The 21,183-nt window shown below is 49.1% G+C and overlaps 2 long non-coding RNA genes across 4 annotated transcripts in view; both read right to left on the bottom strand.

Moving 5' to 3' along the window:
• Positions 1-656: 656 nt before the first annotated feature.
• LOC134729308 (uncharacterized) lies at positions 657-3,084 on the bottom strand. The gene is made up of 2 exons (XR_010110288.1): positions 2,918-3,084; positions 657-2,455 (listed from the first exon to the last, which is right to left on the bottom strand). It is a non-coding gene; the product is annotated as an uncharacterized LOC134729308 (long non-coding RNA).
• A 21-nt stretch (positions 3,085-3,105) lies between these two features.
• LOC117976276 (uncharacterized) overlaps positions 3,106-21,183 on the bottom strand; it is a 45,688-nt gene continuing 27,610 nt past the window's right edge. Inside the window, exons 3-6 of one of the 3 annotated variants that reach the window (XR_010110287.1) lie at positions 16,149-16,447; positions 11,235-11,429; positions 4,147-4,288; positions 3,106-4,061 (exon numbers count right to left, since the gene is read on the bottom strand). This is a non-coding gene — a long non-coding RNA (uncharacterized LOC117976276). Of the gene's footprint in view, positions 4,289-11,234; positions 11,430-16,148; positions 16,448-21,183 lie in introns of all 3 variants that reach the window. The other 2 variants (XR_010110286.1, XR_004666901.3) reach the window with 2 other exon arrangements.

Raw genomic sequence — 21,183 nt, 5'->3', positions numbered from 1 at the left:
CTTCTCCACAGGACGGTTACGAGGATGTAAGCACGAGAAAGAGGAACTGCCACGCTTTAAAACCATCAGATCTCGTGAGAACTCACTCACTGTCACGAGCACAGCATGGGGGAAACTGCCCCCATGATGCAAGTACCTCCACCTGGTCCATCCCTCAACCCGTGGGGATTGTAATTCGAGATGAGATCTGGGTGGGGACACAAAGCCTAACCATGTGGGTGGGACGGATGGCAGTTATTTCCAGGGTGGGCTGTAGCCTCTTCCTCCAACCTACATCTCCTGTTTCCCAAGCTGGTAACCTGGATGCCCTGGGTGACCTAAGAAGCCATGTGCTAAAGATGTCAGGACCTCAGTCGGCCGGGGTTCCCCCTTCCCCATTTCAGTTGAGGGAGGAAGAGCCTTTCAAGAGCGAGAGCTAGCCAGCAGCTAGCATTTCCCTATGTAACACACCCTGTAATGACCCTGCCCCGAAGGAGTCTCCTTATAAGCCCTACCCCTCATTTTCTCCAGAATTAAATGACAAGTCACATCCCCGCAGGCCCCAGGGGCCAAATCTAGGAGGGTAATGAATCATCAAAAAACTCCAGGGGGAAGATACTGAATCACCAAAAGAAACTAAAGATTTTGCTAATTGATATTGGCTTACTCACAGTACATGGTTGGCTAAAAAAATTTTTTAATTGATATTGGCAAAAATCTGGGAAGCTGATCTGAGAATGAATTCTGAGGGTGCAGGACGGGCGAGGGAGGAAGGGGATGCTAGATAGGGATGAATGTACCGATATTGAGGATTCCACAGGGACAGCTTGAGAAGCTGGGATTACAGGCGTGAGCCACAGCGATAATGTAGCACTTTCAATGCTGAAATCAGGACAGTGCCAGGCAAACTCGGACAATTGGTCAACCTAGCTGTTAAGTAATAACTTGCTCTAAATCACAGTTATTAAGCGGCAGGGCCTGTATTCAAATGCAGGTGGGCTGACTTCAGATTCAAATTGTTTGCTTTTGCCAGTGGTTCTCAATCTTGAGCATGCAAACCTGGAGGCCTTGTTAAAATTCAGATAGCCCCATCTTCAGGGTCTCCAATTCAGTAGGTTGGGGCCGCTGAGAATTTGCCTAACCAGCTTCCTGGTGATGCTGAGGCTGCTGGACTGGGAAGACTGGGAACCAACTGAGAAGACCTTTGTATTTGGCTTTGTCACCTCCAGATAAGGGCTTTTTAACTTTTATTTTGTGAGACAAGGTCTCAATCTCTCACTCACGCTGAAATACAGCTTATGATCATGGTTCACTGCAACCTCAAACTCTTGGACTCAAGCAATCCCCTGCTTCAGCAATATGAATAAACATATTGGAGGCCAGGTGTGAGACTCCACCTCAAAAAAAAAAGTAAAGGAATAGGGCTGGGCGCGGTGGCTCACGCCTATAATCCCAGCACTTTGGGAGGCCAAGGCTGGCAGATCATCTGAGGACAGGAGTTCGAGACCACCCTGGCCATCTTGGTGAAACCCTGTCTCTATTAAAAGTACAAAAAAAAAAAAAAGCCGGCATGGTGGTGGGCACCTGTAGTCCCAGCCACTCAAAAGCTGAGGCAGGAGAATCGCTTGAACCCAGGAGAAGGAGATTGCAGTGAGCCGAGATCACGCCACTGCACTCCAGCCTGAGCAAGAGCAAGAGCAAGACTCCCTCTGAAAAAAAAAAAAAGTAAAGAAATAAAACAACGGCTACTCCATAGAGCAGCCCCAAGGGCTGCTGGTTGCTCATTTTTATGGTTATTTATTGATTATATGCTAAAGAAGGGGTGGATTATTCATGCCTCCCCTTTTTAGACCATATAGGGTAACATTCTGGCGTTGCCATGGCATTTGTAAGCTGTCTTGGCGCTGGTGGGAGTGTAGCAGTGAGGACGACCAGAGGTCATTCGCATCACCATCTTGGTTTTGGTGGGTTTTGGCCGCGGCTTCTTTACCGCTTGTGCCGACCTCTCATCTCATCCTGTGACTTAGAATGCCTCAACCGCCTGGGAACACAGCCCAGTAGGTCTCAGCCTCATTTTACCCAGCGCCTACTCAAGATGGAGTTGCTCTGGTTCAAAGGCCTCTAACAGAAGCTAAACACAGGTGGGGGCTTTCAAAGAAGCAGATCCAATGCCCACTGCCCTTCCTCACTCCCCTAATAGATGTAGGGCACCATGGACTTTTACAGACTGAAGGACATACTCTGGATGAGAATAGTTTACCCTATCAAGGAAAAGTAAGTTCCCCAGATGAAACGCCACAGATAACAGGCATATTGTAAGTCAGGCTTTGTACGTTTTCCAAAACTCACTACAGGGATCCCCTTTGAGGTGCAGAATCTTGTATCACAATAATCATGATTCCTTTGCCAAGGCCTTTTGATGTCATGGTCCGTGTTTTTCTCCGGATCGTTGGGCATGCGGAGGCAGAAGGAGAGCCTGGCAGAGTGAATGACAAACGCAAGGGAGGCTGCAGAGGGGAGGGAGTGAGGGCGGCCCAGGGCCCAGCCCGGCGGGAGCCGCGGAAGAGAAGGACCAGCCAGCCAAGGGCGGGCGGCTCCAGAGGAGGCCCGGGACTCCCCAGTTTCCCAGCCTCTTCCACCCCAGGCGGATCCCTGCCCCGACGCTGATTCAGGGGGTCAAAGCCTCGGGCGGGGCGGACCGCGGCGGTGACTGGAGGCGCCCCAGTTTCTCTGGGTGTGGCCTGGGGACCCCCTCGGGAGCAGGTCGTCCCGCACCAGTGTCTGCCCCCGGCCCCCAGGGACACCTGCACCCGCCCCACTCACGACGGCGCGTCAGGTCCCCAACCAGGCGTGGGGTGGGAAGGTCTCGGCTCGGCCGCCCCGCCTGTGCTGTCCCACCGCCCCCCGGCCTCGGGCAGCGCGCGCCCGGGTCACCCACCTCCCGCGGGCATGCGCAGGGCGGCCCCTCCGGGCGCTGCGGCCGCGGCCCCGGCCAAGGGGCGGGTCCCGGGTCTGGGAGGAAGAGGCGCGGCTGCTGGCTGACCCGGGAACCAGACCGAGCCGGAGAGAGGGCCCGCCCGTCTCCCACCGGGCAGGAAGGCCTGGCGCTCGCAGGCGACCTTGTGCCAGTGCCCGGGCAGGGATCAGGGGGCTCAGCGCCTTCGCGGGAGGTAGAGAGAGCTGGGGGCATCTGTGTGATCACCCCGCGTAGGTCCGCGCTGAGCCAGGACACAGGACAACTGCCCGCGCCCGGTTAGACAGGCGAAGCCCTGGGAAGCAGTGGGAGAGGGAAAGACTGGGCCGGCGCGGGGCCGCATGCCTGTAACCCCAGCACTTTGGGAGGCCCAGGATGGCGGATCGCTTGAGCACGGGAGTTGGAGACCAGCCTGAGCAACATGGTGCAACCCTGTCCCTACAAAAAACACAAAAAATAGCGGGGCGTGGTGGTGCGGACCTGTGATTCCAGCTACTTGGGAGGCTGAGGCAGGAGGATCGCTTGAGCCTGGGAGTTCGAGGCTGCAGTGAACCCTGATTGCACCCCTGCACTCCAGCCTGTACGACAAAGCAAGACTGTCTCAAAAAAGAAAAAAATAGGGCCGGGCGCGGTGGCTCACGCCTGTCATCCCAGCACTTTGGGAGGCTGAAGTGGGTGGATCACGAGGTCAGGAGTTCGAGACCATCCTGGCCAACGGGGTGAAACCCCGTCTCTACTAAAAATACAAACATTAGCCAGGCGTGGTGGGGGGAACCTGTAGTCCCAGCTGCTCGGGAGGCTGAGGCAGGAGAATCGCTTGAACCCGGGAGGTGGAGGTTGCAGTGAGCCGAGATCGCGCCATTGCACTCCGGCCTGGGTGACAGAGCGAGACTCCGTCTGAAAAAAATAAATTAAAAACATAAAATAAAATAAAATAATAGTAAAACAAAATAACATGACATACCGAATATCAGGTTAAAACTGGAAAGTTGGGGCAACGATTCAGGTGCTTGGCCGCTGTCTCCAAATCTGGTTGCAGCTATATACATTGTCTAAATTTTTTTGCCTGTGTTTTCAGCCAGATAAACGTTTGCCTTCTTGTTCCCTCCTGGGGGAGAGAGCTCAATTGACTTTATTTTCATCTCAATGAATGATCGCATGTATTTTGCACCTCCCTTCCCACCCAGACCTACCTTATCATGGATGGTGTGCGTGACTGAACACGATCATTTCAGCTCCCGGCCTTGAAATAAAACGTGGGCTTGCCGAGGGATGTCTGTAATTATGATATAATTTGAGCCTTGTTGTTTCAGGAAAGTTTTGTCCCTGAATCACCTAAAACAAACAAACAAAAAAGGTGGGTTGTCGGGGAAGGAGACCCGTGGTGTCTACATTCATATCTATCTCACTCTATCTACCAGGCGGATTTGCATTTGGGGACATTTGCACCCACCCCGAGTCCCTGGTTCACAAAGGAAACGGTACGTGTAATCTTCTGACTTGACAATGACGTATGGCTCCGGAGAAAAGCACTATTCAGAAATTATCATGGAACAGACACTCCCCCACCCTCTACATTACTTCTTACGTCAAGAAATGCACCGCCGTTTCTCCAGAGGCCGCCAAACTTGCGGCCACCTCATTCTACAAGGAGGCGAGCCAGCCAGACTCATGGTGGAGAGCGAGAAAACGCCATTCCCGGGGGCTTAGAGGTTCTCCTTTGCACAAAGCCTGGGAGTTTTGTTAGTGACTTCAGAGTCAGGGATGTACCAACAACGCCGTCCGATCTAGATGGCATCCTCCTGGTGGGAAATTGCCTTATTTCTCCCTCTTAAGCAACTGATTTGAATTAGGATTTGTTTTTCTTTCTTTCTTTCTTTCTTCTTTTTCTTTCTTTCTCTTTCCTTCTTTCTTTCTTCCTGATCTCTCCCTCTTAAGCAACTGATTTGAATTAGGATTTTTTTTCTTTTCTTTCTTTCTTTTTCCCTTTTTCTTTCCTTCTTTCCTTCTTTCCCTTCCTTCCTTCTCTCTCTTTCTTCTGTGTCTTTCTTTCTTCTCTCTTTTCTTTTTCTTTCTCTTTCCTTCTGTTCTTCTTTCTTCCTGATCTCTCCTCTTAAGCAACTGATTTGAATTAGAATTGGTTTTTTCTTTTCTTCTTTCTTTCTTTCCTTTCTTCCTTCTCTCTCTCTCTCTTTCTTTCTTTCCTTCTTCTTTCTTTTTGCGTTTGCAGTTAGCTACTTGTTACTACTTGTCCAAACAGCTGGGGAACCTGGCCGGGCATGGTGGCTCACACCTGTCACCCCAGCACTTTAGTTGGGAATTTCCTGATCTCTCCCTCTTAAGCAACTGATTTGAATTAGAATCTTCCTTCCTTCTTTCTTTCCTTCCTCCCTTTCTTCCTTCCTTCCTCCCTTCCCTCCTTCCTTCCTTCCGTCCCTCCCTCTCCTTCCTTCCTCCCTCTCCTTCCTTCCTCCATCTCCTTCCTTCCTTCCTCCCTCCCTTCCCTCCTTCCTTCCTTCCCTCCCTCTCTTTCCTTCCTCCGTCTCCTTCCTTCCTCCCTCTCCTTCCTTCCTCCCTCCCTCCCTCTCCTTCCTCCCTTCCTTACTTCCTCCCTTCCTTCCTTCCATCCTTCCTCCTCTCCTTCCTTCCTCCCTTCCTTCCTTCCATCCTTCCTCCCTTCCCTCCTTCCTTCCTTCCTTCCCTCTCCTTCCTTCCTCCCTCTCCTTCCTTCCTCCATCTCCTTCCTTCCTTCCTCCCTCCCTTCCCTCCTTCCTTCCTTCCCTCCCTCTCCTTCCTTCCTCCATCTCCTTCCTTCCTCCCTCCCTCTCCTTCCTTCCTCCCTCCCTCCCTCTCCTTCCTCCCTTCCTTACTTCCTCCCTTCCTTCCTTCCATCCTTCCTCCCTCTCCTTCCTTCCTCCCTTCCTTCCTTCCATCCTTCCTCCCTTCCCTCCTTCCTTCCTTCCTTCCCTCCCTCTCCTTCCTTCCTCCCTCTCCTTCCTTCCTTCCTCCCTCTCCTTCCTCCCTCCCTCTCCTTCCTTCCTTCTTTCCTTCCTTCTTTCCTTCCTTCTTTCCTTCCTTTCTTCCTTCCTCCCTCCCTCCCTCTCTCTCTCTCTCTTTCTCTCTTTCTTTTTTTTTTCTTTCTGCAGTTGCAGTAAGCTTTTCTGGATTTGCAGAAACTATAGGCCGGCTGCATGCATCCGGCATACAGCTTATGTTGTGGACAGTATGTTAGTACTTGTCCAACCTGGCCGGGCATGGTGGCTCACACCTGTCACCACAGCATTTTGGAAGCTGGGAGGAGTGCTTGAGCCTAGGGGTTCCCGACCAGGCTGGGCAACATAGTGAGACTCGCCTTCTATGCAAAAAATTAAAAAATTAGCTGGGCATGGTCGTGTACACCGGTAGTCCCAGTGACTCAGGAGGCTAAAATGGGAGGATTGCTTGAGCCCGAGAGGTTGAGGCTGCAGTGAGCTATGATCCTGCCACTGCACTCCAGCCTGGGCAATAGAGCAAGACCCTGTCTCTTAATAATAATAATTATTATTATTATTATACTTCGCAGGGAATATATTATTACTACTATATTATAAAATATATACCATATTATAATGTATAATATATAATATTATAATATATAAATATATATTATTATGTATTAAATATTATATATCATCATTATATATTAAATACTATATTATAATACATAAATGTTATATAATATAATGTAAATGTTATATAAAATATAATAAATATATTAATATAATATATAATAATATAATTATATATTAATCATATAATCTTTTATATTATATATTAACATAGTAAAATATGTAATTATATTATGTATATATTAATTATAATATATTAATTAATAATATGCGATTATTATTATTATATATTGGCCAAACGCAGTGGCTCACGCCTGTAATCTCAGCACTTTGGGAGGCTGAGGCAGGCGGATCACCTGAGGTCAGGAGTTTGAGACCAGCCTGACCAACATGGAGAAACCCCATCTCTACTAAAAATACAAAATTAGCCGGGAGTGATGGCGCATGCCTGTCATCCCAGCTACTCCGGAGGCTGAGGCAGGAGAATCGCTTGAACCCGGGAAGCAGAGGTTGTGGTGAGCTGGGATCGCTTCCCTGCACTCCAACCTGGGCAACAAGAGCGAAACTCCGTCTCAAAAAACGTGTATATACATAATTATATATTAATATAATTATTATTGTAGTAATATCACATAATATATTATATAATTATTTTATTAATTATAGAATTTTTATTACAAATTATATTACAAAATTATTTTATTAATTATATTATTATATAATTATTTTATTAATTATGGAATTTTGTTACAAATTATATTTATTATAAAATTATTTATTTATTATAAAATTTATTTATAAAATTTATCATAAAATTATTTTATTAATTATATTATATAATTATTTTATTATTATAGGATATTTTGTTATATGTCATTTATAGAATTATTTTATTAATTATTAAGAATAATATTTTATCAATTATTTAAAATAATATTTTATTATTAAAAATAATATTTTATTAATTATTAAAATATTTTATTAATTATTATAAAACAATGTTTTATTAATTATTATAAAACAATATTTTATTAATTATAAAACATAATTATATTATTATTATACAAAATAGCAGGGGAAGGCAAGGATATTTAAGGGTGTTTTATGTGGTACAATGAGTCTCCAAAACACATAGCCACCTCCAGGATGCGAAGCTCCCACCTCCAGCCCCCCGGAGTGCCCAGAGCCGCCCTCTTCCCGGACAATTGTCCCACAGACGCCGTGAGAGAGACGGCACCACCTTCTCCCGATCAAGGCGCCTTCACTTTCTGTAACTCTCTAATCATTCGGAAGATTCCCAAACAGCAGTGTCAGAGGTGTTGGAACTAAAGCAACTCCACTTTCAACAGGGGCTGGGTAAAATGAGGCTGAGACCTTCTGGGCTGCATTCTCAGAAGGTTAAGGGTTTTTTTTTTCTTTTTTTTAAGACAGAGTCTCGCTCTGTCACCCAGGCTGGAGTGCAGTGGCGCAATCTCGGCTCCACTGCAGCCTCCACCTCCCGGGTTCAAGCAATTCTCCTGCCTCGGCCTCCTGAGTAGCTGGGATGACAGGCACGTGCCACCACGCCTGGCTAATTTTTGTATTTTTATTACAGACAGGGTTTCACCATGCTGGCCAGGCTGGTCTCGAACTCCTGACCTCGTGATCCACCCACCTTGGCCTCCCAAAGTTCTGGGATTACAGGCGTGCGCCTCCACGCCTGGCTAATTTTGTATTTTTAGTAGAGACGGGGTTCCTCCATGTTGGTCAGGCTGGTCTTGAACTCCTGACCTCGTGATCCACCCACCTTGGCCTCCCAAAGTTCTGGGATTACAGGCATGCGCCTCCACGCCTGGCTAATTTTGTATTTTTAGTAGAGACGGGGTTCCTCCATGTTGGTCAGGCTGTTCTTGAACTCCTGACCTCGTGATCCACCCACCTTGGCCTCCCAAAGTTCTGGGATTACAGGCGTGCACCTCCACGCCTGGCTAATTTTGTATTTTTAGTAGAGACGGGGTTTCTCCATGTTGGCCAGGCTGGTCTCGAACTCCCGACCTCAGGTGATCCACCTGCCTCGGCCTCCCAAAGTGCTGGGATGACAGGCAGCTGCCACCACGTCCCGCTAATTTTGTATTTTTAGTAGAGACGGGGTTTCTCCATGTTGGCCAGGCTGGTCTCGAACTCCCGACCTCAGGTGATCCACCCGCCTTGGCCTCCGAAAGTGCTGGGATTACAGGCATGAGCCACCACGTCCTGCTAATTTTGTATTTTTAGTACAGACGGGGTTTCACCATGTTGGTAAGGCTGATCTCGAACTCCCAACCTCAGGTGATCCACCTGCCTCGGCCTCCCCAGGTTAAGGCATTCTAACCTACAGGATGAGAGAGGAGGTTGGCACAAGACACAGGTCATAAAGAGTTGCTGATAAAACAGCTGGCAGTGAAGAAGCCGGCGAAATCCCGCCAAAAACCAAGATGGCAACGAAAGTGACCTCAGGTTGTCCTCACCGCACTAATTGTACCTTACACTAATTGTAATTCATTTGCTGCTAAAAGACACTCCCACCAGCACCAGGACCGTTTACAGATGTCATAGCCACGCAGGAAGTTACCCTGTATGTCCTAAAAACAGGAGGCATGAGGCCGGGCGCGGTGGCTCACGCCTATCATCCCAGGCTGGTCTCGAACTCCTGACCTCAGGTCATCCACCCTCTTCAGCCTCCCAAATACCTTGTTTCTTAAAAGGCATCTTTGGCTGGTCTCGAACTCCTGACCTCAGGCCATCCACCCTCTTCAGCCTCCCAAATATCTTGTTTCTTAAAAGGCATCTTTGGGCCGGGCACGGTGGTTCACACCTGTCATCCCAGGCTGGTCTCGAACTCCTGACCTCAGGTCATCCACCCTCTTCAGCCTCCCAAATATCTTGTTTAAAAGGTATCTTTGGCTGGTCTCGAACTCCTGACCTCAGGCCATCCACCCTCTTCAGCCTCCCAAATATCTTGTTTCTTAAAAGGCATCTTTGGGCCGGGCACGGTGGGTCACACCTGTCATCCCAGCACTTTGGGAGGCCGAGGCGGGCAGACCACGCGGTCAGGAGACTGAGACCAGCCTGGCTAACACGGTGAAACCCCGTCTCTACTAAAAATACAAAAAATTAGCTAGGCATGGTGGTGGGTGCCTGTAGTACCAACTACTCAGGAGGCTGAGGCAGGAGAATCGCTTGAACCCGGGAGGCGGAGGTTGCAGTGAGCCGAGATCGCACCGCTGCTCTCCAGCCTGGGTGACAGAGCAAGACTCTGTCTCAAAAAAAATAAATAAAATAAAATAAAATTTAAGAAACAGATAAATAAGTGACTAGAGCCCCTCCTGGTTTCAGCTCATCTCCAAAGATGACCAAAGGAGGGATGAGTTATTTTCCCACCATGGTCCTCAGAGACCCCTCTCCTGCACCACAGGGACTCCAGAAGTCAGGGCTTGGTTTCCCGCTGTTATCACCAAAAATAACCCGATCCCCTAACCTCCCTTTGAAATACCGGAAAAAAAAAAATCAGGACGGCTCATGGAGGCAACACTGCTACACAGATAATCTTCTTTGGAGTGAGGATGAATTTTAAATGATCACAAGAAAAAGAGATGCCAGGCACACCCCGTGGCCCCCTGGGATCACCAAAAATCTGGTACTGGGGGATCGCCACCGTCTCAGGAAGGAGGCTGCAAGCATCCCAGGCAGGAGGGGACGGAGAGTGATGAGCTTTGCACCGATGGAAATAAAAATAGAACACTGCGTTACGGACAGAATGACAAGTTAAATGACAAGCATTTAACCGTCTCTGTGCGCAGAAATGCGGACGGCTGCAGAAATGCAATAGAGAATTTTCTCCTGTTGCCTCCAAGTGAATGAGGGCCTGGGGACCATCCTGTACCCGTCTGCCTGTGCTCCGGAAGCCTGGATGCTTCGGGAAGGAGGCCAGGAGGCAGGACCGGCCGGCCGCCCTGCGGACGTCCAGCCAGCCAGAGACCGGTCTGCACCTGTCACAGGTGAGCAGCATTTGTTAGCACAGGCAGACGGGGTTTCACCTGTAATGCCCAACCTTGTTTTTACTAACCCTGTTTTTAGACTCTCCCTTTTCCTTCAATCACCTAGCCTTGTTTCCACCTGAATGGACTCACCCTTCGCTAAGAGAACCAGACAGACTCCATCTTGGCTCTTTCACTGGCAGCCCCTTCCTCAAGGACTTGACTCGTGCAAGCTGACTCCCAGCACATCCAAGAATGCAATTAACTGATAAGATACTGTGGCAAGCTATATCCGCAGTTCCCAGGAATTCGTCCTATTGATAACGCCCAAAGCCCCACGTCTTTCACCTTGTAATAGTCTTAAAGCCCCTGCACCTGGAACTGTTTACTTTCCTGTAACCATTTATCCTTTTAACTTTTTTGCTTACTTTATTTCTGTAAAATGGTTTTCACTAGACCCCCCTCCCCTTTCTAAACCAAAGTATAAAAAAAAATCTATCCCCTTCTTCGGGGCTGAGAGAACTTTGAGCGTTAGCCATCTCTTGGCCGCCAGCTAAATAAACGGACTCTTAATTCGTCTCAAAGTGTGGCGTTTTCTCTAACTCGCTCAGGTACAACACGGGAACATCCTTTACCCAACTGATGCCTGTGCAGACGTCGCTAACAAATGCTGCTCACCTGTGACAGGTGCAGACCGGTCTCCGGCTGGCTGGACGTCTGGACATCTGGACGTCTGGAGGGCGGCCGGCCAGTCCTGCCTCCTGACCTCCTTCCCCAAGCATCCAGCCTTCCGGAGCTTCTCCGTGCCTTCCCCTTCCTTCTTTCTTTCCTCCTGTACATTGCCTAGAAATCGCCAGAAAGCTGCCACCGCGTCTACGGAAACAAAAACATTATCTTCAGGAGCATGCTGGGTGCGTTTAAACTGACCCCACTGCCTTCTTCTAAAGTGGGATCTGGAAGGAATGCTGAAGGATCTGGAAGGAATGCTCAGCATCCTATGGATTTTTTTTTTTTTTTTTTTTTTGGCTCTTTTTCCTTCTAAGATGACAGTGAGGCTGTTAAGCATAATAATTGTCCCTGAGTGAGTCAGCCTCATTGTTCCACTTTTGCCTCCAAGGCAGGCTCTCCGCCCCCCCGCAGAGGTCAGGGGTCACCTGCTAAATCATGCAATATCCCTGAATCCCAGGTGAATGAGGCCGTTCACAAACTGCTGCTAATGATTAAACCAGCCCGGCATGAAACGCGGGCTCTAAATTGCGATTATTTGAATGATGGATGGCATGTCTAATGAGACCATTATTGCCACCAGTGACCTTCTGGGCTGAAGACCGTTTCAATATAAGCAACACCTCTCACGCGGCCGGTGTGATGGCCATGTGCACCTGTGTGTGCGTGCCCGCGTGGGCACCTGTGTGTGTCCTCTCTCTCTCTAGAGCTTGTCTCCGATTCTTTGAACTGCCACACAGGCAATGCCACCCTCACTGGATGGGTCATCCAAGCAGTCCCCTTAATGAGACCATTTTCATACACCTGGGCTGAAAATGCCCCACGCATAAAATACTCATGGGGTTAAACTTGAGTTCCCGTGCATGCGTGTCCTCATCCTCCATGGCAGGGAAAAAGAAAAAGGAACAGGAGACTAAAGGGGTGTCTCCGGGAAGCCACTCACACATGCAGATGTAATTAAGTTGAGGATGTTGAGGTGAGATCATCCTGGATTAGAGTGGGCTCCCAATGCAATGACAGGTCCTCGTCCTCCGTGGTAGGGAAAAATAAAAAGGAACAGGAGAGAAAGGGGCTGTCTCCATGAAGCCACCCACACATGCAAAAGTCGCTGGAAGCAATTCGTAGGAAGCTGTGCAGATGAACCTACTGGTGGCCGAAGCTGACACTGAAAGACGAGCTCAGGGGAGGTTCTCTGGAGTGAAAGGAAGCCGTCTGCACCCAGGGAAGGACAGGTGGTCTCCGAGATGGCCTCAGTGCACATCAACAAGGATGAGAGCACATGACAAGCCCCACCCCACCCAACCCGGTGACCCCCACAGACCCACGGCTCAGCTGGGCTTTGACACAGGGCCCTGCGCCAGGGCTGCCCTGGATAGGACCCACGGGGGTCTTTGTGTCCTATGAGATTGAGATGTGGCCCATCACAGCCACAGCCACGTTAGGCTGCAAGGGGAGGGACACAGAAGCCGTCAGAGCTCAGAAAGCAGGAAGCCATCTGTGCAGGCAAGAGCCACGGCGGGTCCCCATCCAGGATACACGGGCACCTCTGGGGGTCGGGACGTGCTCGTCTGGCTGAAATGGAACATCTTGTGATTCAAGCAAACCAGCCTCCAAGAAACAGCAAGAGTCCCTGGCGGTGGGTACACACCTCTGCGGCAGTGCCACATCGGACCTAGTCCCAGCCCTTCTCACCTGTCCAGGCTCCAGGATCCCAGAGGGAGGCAGAAGACCCAGCAGATGCTGAGATGCGGCCCTTGGACTCACATTCCAGAACTATCGGGGGCTTTGGACACCAACATCCCCTTCAGTGAGACCATTGCTCCAGGAGTCTCCTCTGGTGACCACGACAAACTGCCACAAACCAGGAGCCTTAAAAATTCACAAATTCATCCTCTGCCACTCATGGACAGCAGGAGTCTGAGGTCCAGGTGTCTCAGAGCCACGGTCTCTTCCAGCTCCTGTCTCCACGTGGCCTTCTCCTCTGTGTCGGTGTCTCCTCTTCTGTCTCTTAGAAGGACACCTGTCATTGCATTTGGAGACCATCCAGGATGATCTCACCTCAAGATCCTCAACTTAATTACATCTGCAAAGACCTTATTTCCAAATGAGATTCTATTCACAAGTTTACGGATGAGAACACGGACATATCTTTTGGAGGTCATTATCCAACCCATTACAACTGTGTTTTGTTCCTCCTGGAGGCTCTAGGGGAGGGTCCTTCCTGCCTGTCCCAGCTCCTGGGGGCTACAGGCGTCCCTGGGCTTGTGGCCACATCACTCCAGTCTCTGCTTCTGTCTCCACATGGCCTTCTCCTCTGTGTGTGTGTCTCCTCTTCCGTCTCTTAGAAGGACACCTGTCATTGCATTTCTGGCCTGCCCTAATCCAGGATGATCTCACCTCAAGATCCTCAACTTAATTACATCTGCAAAGACCTTATTTCTATATGAGATTCTATTCACAAGTTTGTGGATGAGAACATGGACATATCTTTTGGAGGTCATGATCCAAGCCATTACAATTGTGTTTTGTTCCTCCTGGAGGCTCTAGGGGAGGGTCCTTCCTGCCTCTCCCAGCTCCTGGGGGCTCCAGGCATGCCTGGGCTTGTGGCCGCATCACTCCCGTCTCTGCCTCTGTCTCCACGTGGCCTTCTCCTCTGTGTCTCTGTCTCCTCTTCTGTCGCTTAGAAAGACACTTCTCATTGCATTTAGAGCTCACCCTACTCCTAAATAATCTCATCTCCAGATCCTTAATTATATCTGCAAAGAATCTTTTTCCAAATGAGATCCCATTCACAGGTTCTGGGAGTCAGGACATGGACAGATCTTTTGGACATCACCAACCAACCCATTGCAGTTGTGTTTGGTTCTTTCTGGGAGGCTCTAGGGGAGGATCCTTCCTACCTCTCCCAGCTCCCGGGGGCTCCAGGCATCCCTGGGCCCGTGGCCACATCACTCCGGTCTCTGCCTCTGTCTACACTTGGCCTTCTCCTCTGTGTCCGTGTCTCCTCTTCTGTCTTTCAGAAGGACACCCGTCATTGGATGTAGGGCCACCCTAATCTCCTATGACCTCATCCTAATTTAATGACATCTCCAAAGAACCTGTCTCCAAGTATGCTCCCACTTCCAGGTCTGAGGTGGACGTATCTTTTGGTGGTCCTCATTTGCCCCATCCCAGAAGTCTGAGATGAAGTTGTCTCAGGGCCATGTTCCCTCTGGAGGTTCTAGGGGAGGATGCTTCCTGCCTCTTCCAGCTCCTGGGGCTCCAGGCGTCCCTGAGCTGTGGCCACATCACTCCAGTCTCTGCCTCCGTCTCCACGTGGCCTCCTCCTCTGTGTCTGTGTCTCCTCTTCTGTCTCTTAGAAGGACACCTGTCATTGGATGTAGGGCCCACCCTAATCCAGGATGATTTCATCATAACTTATCTCTTAATTACATCTGCAAAGACCGTTTTTCCAGAATAGCTCCTATTCAAAGATTGTGGATTGATATAGGCTGAACTGTGTTCCCCTCCCACACCCCCAAACATTCATGTATTGTAACCTTAACTTCCAGTTTCTCAGAACGTGTATTTGGAGATGGGGTGGTCTTTAAAGAGGTGATTCAGGTAAAATGAGGTCACTAGGGTGGGCCCTGATCCTATAGGACTGGTGTCGTTAAAAGAAGAGGAGACAAGGACACAGACACACACAAAGAGACGACCCTGTGAGGACACAGGGAGAAGACAGCATCTCCAAGCCCAGGAGAGAGGCCTCAGGAGGAACCAGCCCTGCCCACACCTTGATCTCAGAATTCCAGCCTCCAAGACTGTGGGAGAATCAATGTCTGTTGTTTGCAAGCCACCCAGTCTATGGTATTCTGTGATAGCAGCATGAAAGGGACTAAGACACCTCATAAAAGAGGAGATGAGGACACAGACACACACAGAGGACTGACCCTGTGAGGACACAGGGAGAAGACAGTGTCTACAAGCCCAGGAGAGAGGTCTCAGGAGGAACCAGCCTTGTCCACACCTCGATCTTGAACTTCCAGCCTCCAGGACTGTGGGATAGTCAGTGCCATAAATGTCTGTTGTTTATAAGCCACCCAATCTATGGTATTCTGTGATAGCTGCCTGAAATGGACTAAGACACCTCATAAGAGGAGGAGATGAGGACACAGACACACACAGAGGGAGGACCGTGTGAGGACATACAGAGAAGACGGCATCTCCACGCCCAGGAGAGAGGCCTCAGGAGGAACCAGCCCTGCCCACACCTTGATCTCAGACTTCCAGCCTCCAAGACTGTGCGAGAATCAATGTCTATTTTTTACAAGCCACTAAGTCTATGGTATTCTGTGATAGCAGCCAGATGGACTAAGACATCTCATAAGAAGAGGAGATGAGGACACAGACACACACAGAGGGATGACCCTATGAGGGAGAAGATTGTGTCTATAAGCCAGGAGAAGATGGCATCTATAAGTCAAGGAGGGAGGCCTCAGGAGGTACCAGCCCTGCCCACATCTTGGTCTTGGACTTCCAGCTTCCAGGACTGTGGGACAGTCAATGTCTGTTGTTTATAAGCCACCCAGTCTATGATATTCTGTGATAGCAGCCTGAGATGGACTAAGACATTTCATAAGAAGAGGAGATGAGGACACAGGCACACACAGAGGGATGACCCTGTGAGGACACAGGAAAAAGACAGCGTCTCCAAGCCCAGGAGAGAGGTATGAGGAGGAACTAGCCCTGCTCACACTTTGATCTTGGGCCTCCAGCCTCCAGGATCCTGGTAGAATAAGTGTCTGTTGTGAAAGCTGCTCAGGCTGTGGCACTTTGTCGTGACAGCCCTAGAAGATTCACACTAGGGTCAGGACATGGATGTACCTTATTTGTGCACACCGTTGAACCCATCATGACTGTATCTCAGCTTCCTACATGTTTCAGGTGCCCACGACCCATCCTAGCCTTGAATGCCCTTCAGGTGGCCTCTCTCCAGAGAAGAAAAAGAGGAAATGAGATGCTATGACACCCAAGGGGAGGCACCTCCTTCTTTAAGGCTGGCTTAGCTGTTGCTGGCTGCCATTTACTCCTCATGCTTTTGTTGTGTCTTGCTGTCTTCTCCTTTGCTCTGTTTCATATTTCTCCTGGATGGTGTGTACCAATATGAATGCTGGATAACATACCTAAAATAGGATAGAGAAGAAGAGAAAAGAAAAAATAGAATAGAATGAAATGCAATGCAATGGAATGGAATACAACATAATAGAAAATAATGAGTGGAATGGGATGGAATAGAAAATAATCAATGAAATTGAATGGAATTGAATGGAAGAGAACAGAAAATAATGAATGGAATGGAACTGAATGAAGTGAAAAGGAATAGAATAGAATAGAAAATAATGAATGGAATGGAATTGAATGGAATAGAAGAGAATAGAAAATAATGAATGGAATGGAATCAAATGGAAAAGAATAGAATAGAAAATGATGAATGGAATGGTATGGAATGAAGTGAAATGGAATGGAAGAGCATAGAAAATAATGAATGGAATGGAATGAAGTGAAAAGGAATGGAATAGAATAGAATAGAAAATAATCAATGGAATGGAACTGAATGGAATAGAATAGAATAGAACATAATGAATGGAATGGAAGAGAATAGAAAATGATGAATGGAATGGAATCGAATGGAATAGAATACAATAGAAAATAATGAATGGAATGGAATAGAATGAAGTGAAATGGAATGGAATGGAAGAGAATAGAATAGAAAATAATGAAGGGAATGGAATGGAATAGAATAGAAAATAATGAATGGAATGGAATAGAATAGAATAGAAAATAATGAATGGAATGGAAGAGAATAGAATAGAAAATAATGAATGGAATGGAACTGAATGGAATAGAATAGAATAGAAAATAATGAATGGAATAGAATGCAATGGAATGAAATAGAACAGAAAATAATGAATGCAATAGAGCAGAATAGAAAATAATAGAATGGAATGAAATGCAATGGATGGGAGGGAACTGAATAGAAAATAGAATGGATGTGTGCCAATAACAATGCTCGATAACATAGGAAAAATAGGACAGAGAAGAAGAAATGGAAAAAAATAGAATGGAATGGAATGCAATGGAATGGAATCGAATAGAAAATAATAGAATTGAATGGAATAGAAAAGAATGAGTGGAAGGGAATAGAATGAAAAATAATGAATGGAATAGAATAGAACAGGAAATAATTAATGGAATAAAGTGGAAGAGAATAGAAAGTAATGAGTGGAATGGAATGAAGTGAAATGGAATGGAATGGAATAGAATAGAATAGAAAACAATGAATGGAATAAAATGGAATAGAATGCAATGGAATTAAATTGAACAGAAAACAATGAGGCCAGGCGCGGTGGCTCACGCCTGTAATCTCAGCACTTTAGGAGGCTGAGGCGGGTGGATCATGAGGTCAGGAGTTCGAGATCAGCCTGGCTAACACAGCAAAACCCTCTCTCTACTAAAAATACAAAAAAAAAAATTTTTTTTTGAGACGGAGCCTGGTTCTGTCGCCCAGGCTGGAGTGCAATGGTGTGATCTTGGCTCACTGCAACCTCCGCCTCCTGGGCTCAGGCGATTCTCCTGCCTTAACCTCTGGAGTAGGTGGGATTACAGGCATGCACTGCCATGCCCGGCTAATTTTTGTATTTTTTTAGTAGAGACAGGTTTTCTCCATGTTGGTCAGGCTGGTCTTGAGCTCCTGACCTCAGGTGATCCACCCTCCTCATCCTCCCAAAGTGCTGGGATTACAGACATGAGACACCGTGCCCAGCCAGACTTTTTTGTTTTAAAGGTAGACAGGAAGTAGGATTTATTGGTGAGTATTAAGAGGGGACTGGTCTCGAACTCGTGACCTCGTGATCCACCTGCCTCAGCCTCCCAAAGTGCTGGGATTACAGGTGTGAGCCACTGCGCCCAGCCCCAGCCCCGTCTTAATACTTACCTGTTGGGAACAGGCCCCCCAAAATCTGGCCCCAAAACTGACCATAAACAAAATCTCTGCTGCACTGTGACATGTTCATGATGGCCGTGGCACCCACACTGGAAGGTTGTGGGTTTACCGGAATGAGAGCAAGGAACACCTGGCCCACCCAGGGCAGAAAATCGCTTAAAGGTGTTCTTAATCCACAAGGAATAGCATGAGTGATCTATGCCTTAAAGACATACTCCTGCTGCAGATAACTAGCCAGACCCATCCCTTTATTTCAGCCCATTCCTTTATTTCCTATAAGGAATACTTTTTTTTTTTTTTTTTTTTTTGGGATGGAGTCTCACTCTGTCACCCAGGCCGGACTGCAGTGGCGCGATCTCGGCTCACTGCAACCTCCGCCTCCCGGCTTCACGCCATTTCTCCTGCCTCAGCCTCCCCGAGTAGCTGGGACTACAGGCACCCACCACCATGCCCGGCTAATTTTTAGTATTTTTAGTACAGATGGGGTTTCACCGTGTTAGCCAGGATGGTCTCGATCCCCTGACCTCGTGATCCACCTGCCTTGGCCTCCCAAAGTGCTGGGATTACAGGCGTGAGCCACCGCGCCCGGCCAAGGAATACTTTTAGTTAATCTATAATCTATAATCTATAGAAACAATGCTTATCACTGGCTTGCTGTCAGTAAATACGTAGGTAAATCTCTGTTTGAGGCTCTCAGCTCTGAAGGCTGTCAGCCCCCTGATTTCCCACCTCACACCTCTATATTTCTGTGTGTGTGTCTTTAATTCCTGTAGCACCGCTGGGTTAGGGTCTCCCCGACCGAGCTGGTCTCGGCATTTACCAATAAATCCTACTTCCTGTCCACCAAAAAAAAAAAAGTCTAATACCTAACATCTAGAAGGAACTTTAACAAATTTATAAGAAAGTTCTGATCGAGACAGAACATGTGGCATATGGAACGTGAACCACACGTGACAATTATGCAGCATGATTTTATGCCCCTTTAGGACACAGGCAGGAGGGGCTGTGTCCTGGAAACACTCCAGGCCATCCACCCACCCAGCGGCCGTGGGGAGGGTGGACAGCAGTGCAGGAATTCAGTATATGAGCGTGGACCTCCTGGGAGCATTTCCAGAGGGACAATTGCTTGGGAGATGGTCTGTGCCGAGAGGGACGCTGACATCTCCAGGTAAGTGCTGGACATCCATGACGCACACCGTGACCAGAATATCCACGAGATGCCCAGGAAAGGGTCCCCAGCCCCGGCCAATAATGATGTCTCAGCAGAGCTGGTACTTCTGTGTTTCCAAGGACAAAGGAAGCTGGAACAGAAGGCAGGGAGAGGGAGGGGGCCGTGCAGTGCCCTCAGGAATGGGGGTGACTCGGCCTCCCCGCAGCAGGAAGAGGACACGGGATCAGCTGTGGAAAGAACCCTCAGGCCAGGCAAGGAAGCTCAGAGGGTCTCCTGTGCCCAGCGGTGTACCGCAGGGGACTCCAGGCGGGTGGCAAGCTTGAGTTTCACAGGAAACACCATAGAGGGTGGTTACGGGTAGAGAGCAGTCGCAGGTGCAGTCATGATGGAGCATGAACCAGTGGGTGTGGGGGTGAGGGCTGCACAGAGATCTGGGAGGTGCAGGTTTCTTATAGGGAGGGAGGGAGGTCGCAGGTGTAATCATGATTAACTATGCACCAGTGGGTGTGGGGGTGAGGGGTGCACAGAGCTGGGGGGTGCAGGTTTCTTATAGGGAGGGAGGGAGGTCGCAGGTGCAGTATGATGGAGCATGAACCAGTGGGTGTGGGGGTGAGGGGTGCACAGAGCTGGGAGGTGCAGGGTTCTTATAGGGAGGGAGGGAGGTCACAGGTGCAGTATGATGGATCATGGACCAGTGGGTGTGGGGTGAGGGGTGCACAGAGATCTTGGAGGTGCAGGGTTCTTATAGGGAGGGAGGGAGGTCGCAGGTGTAATCATGATGAACTATGCACCAGTGGGTGTGGGGGTGGGGGTGCACAGAGCTGGGGCTGCAGGTTTCTTATAGGGCGGGAGGGAGGTCACAGGTGCAGTATGATGGATCATGGACCATTGTGTGGGGATAAGGGGTGCACAGAGCTGGGAGGAGCAGTGTTTTTATAGGGAGGGAGGGAGGTCACAGGTGCAGTAATGATGAACTGTGGACCAGTGTGTGTGGGGGGGTGAGGGGTGCACAGAGCTGGGGGGTGCAGGGTTCTTATAGGGAGGGAGGGAGGTCACAGGTGCAGTATGATGAATCATGGACCAGTGGGTGTGGGGGTGAGGGGTGCACAGGGCTGGGGGTGCAGCGTTCTCACAAGGAGACCTGGGTGGTTCCTGTGTGGTCCCAGTTTCTGCTCGAGGCCAGTACATGAAGAAGCAGCCCCCAGAGAGGGGCCATGAGGAGGAGAAGATGAGCTTGAGGACCTGCGGGGCAGACACACCCCCCTGAGCAGCTGTCTGTGCGGACCGGGGTCTCGGGAGAGGGCTTCTGTCGGAGTTACACGCTTGGATGTCTTTGACAGATAAACGTTGAACGCTGAACATGGAAGATTCTACTTGGGGGCATTGAACATTGACCGTCGTTGGAGTCACCCGGGAAGGGCTTGCAAAGGCGGCTGCTGCTGAGGCCCCAGTGAGCCACAGCAGGTGAGGGTGGGAGGGTGGAGCCTCTTAACGTTAACAAGGCTGGGAGGTCAGGGCAGGAGGGTTGTGGGTCCGGACAGAGGCTACTCTACAGGGTTGAGTCCTGAGAAGACCTCAGAAAGTTAAGGAAAGAAATGGGTCTTGGGGTTTGGCCCAGCGAGCTCCTGGGTGCGTCACGCGAGGCCAGGGGAGGCCCAGATGGGAGGCAGCAAATGACATGGACTGTATGAGACTCACGCCTCCTCGGAGCTCAGCCCAGCAGGGAACAGGGGGGGCCATGGTGA

This window comes from Pan paniscus, chromosome 18 (assembly GCF_029289425.2).
Source record: "Pan paniscus chromosome 18, NHGRI_mPanPan1-v2.0_pri, whole genome shotgun sequence".
Classification (NCBI taxonomy): Eukaryota; Metazoa; Chordata; class Mammalia; order Primates; family Hominidae; genus Pan; species Pan paniscus.
Note: the sequence above shows the minus strand (reverse complement) of the source record. Positions and strands in the feature narration are given on the sequence as shown.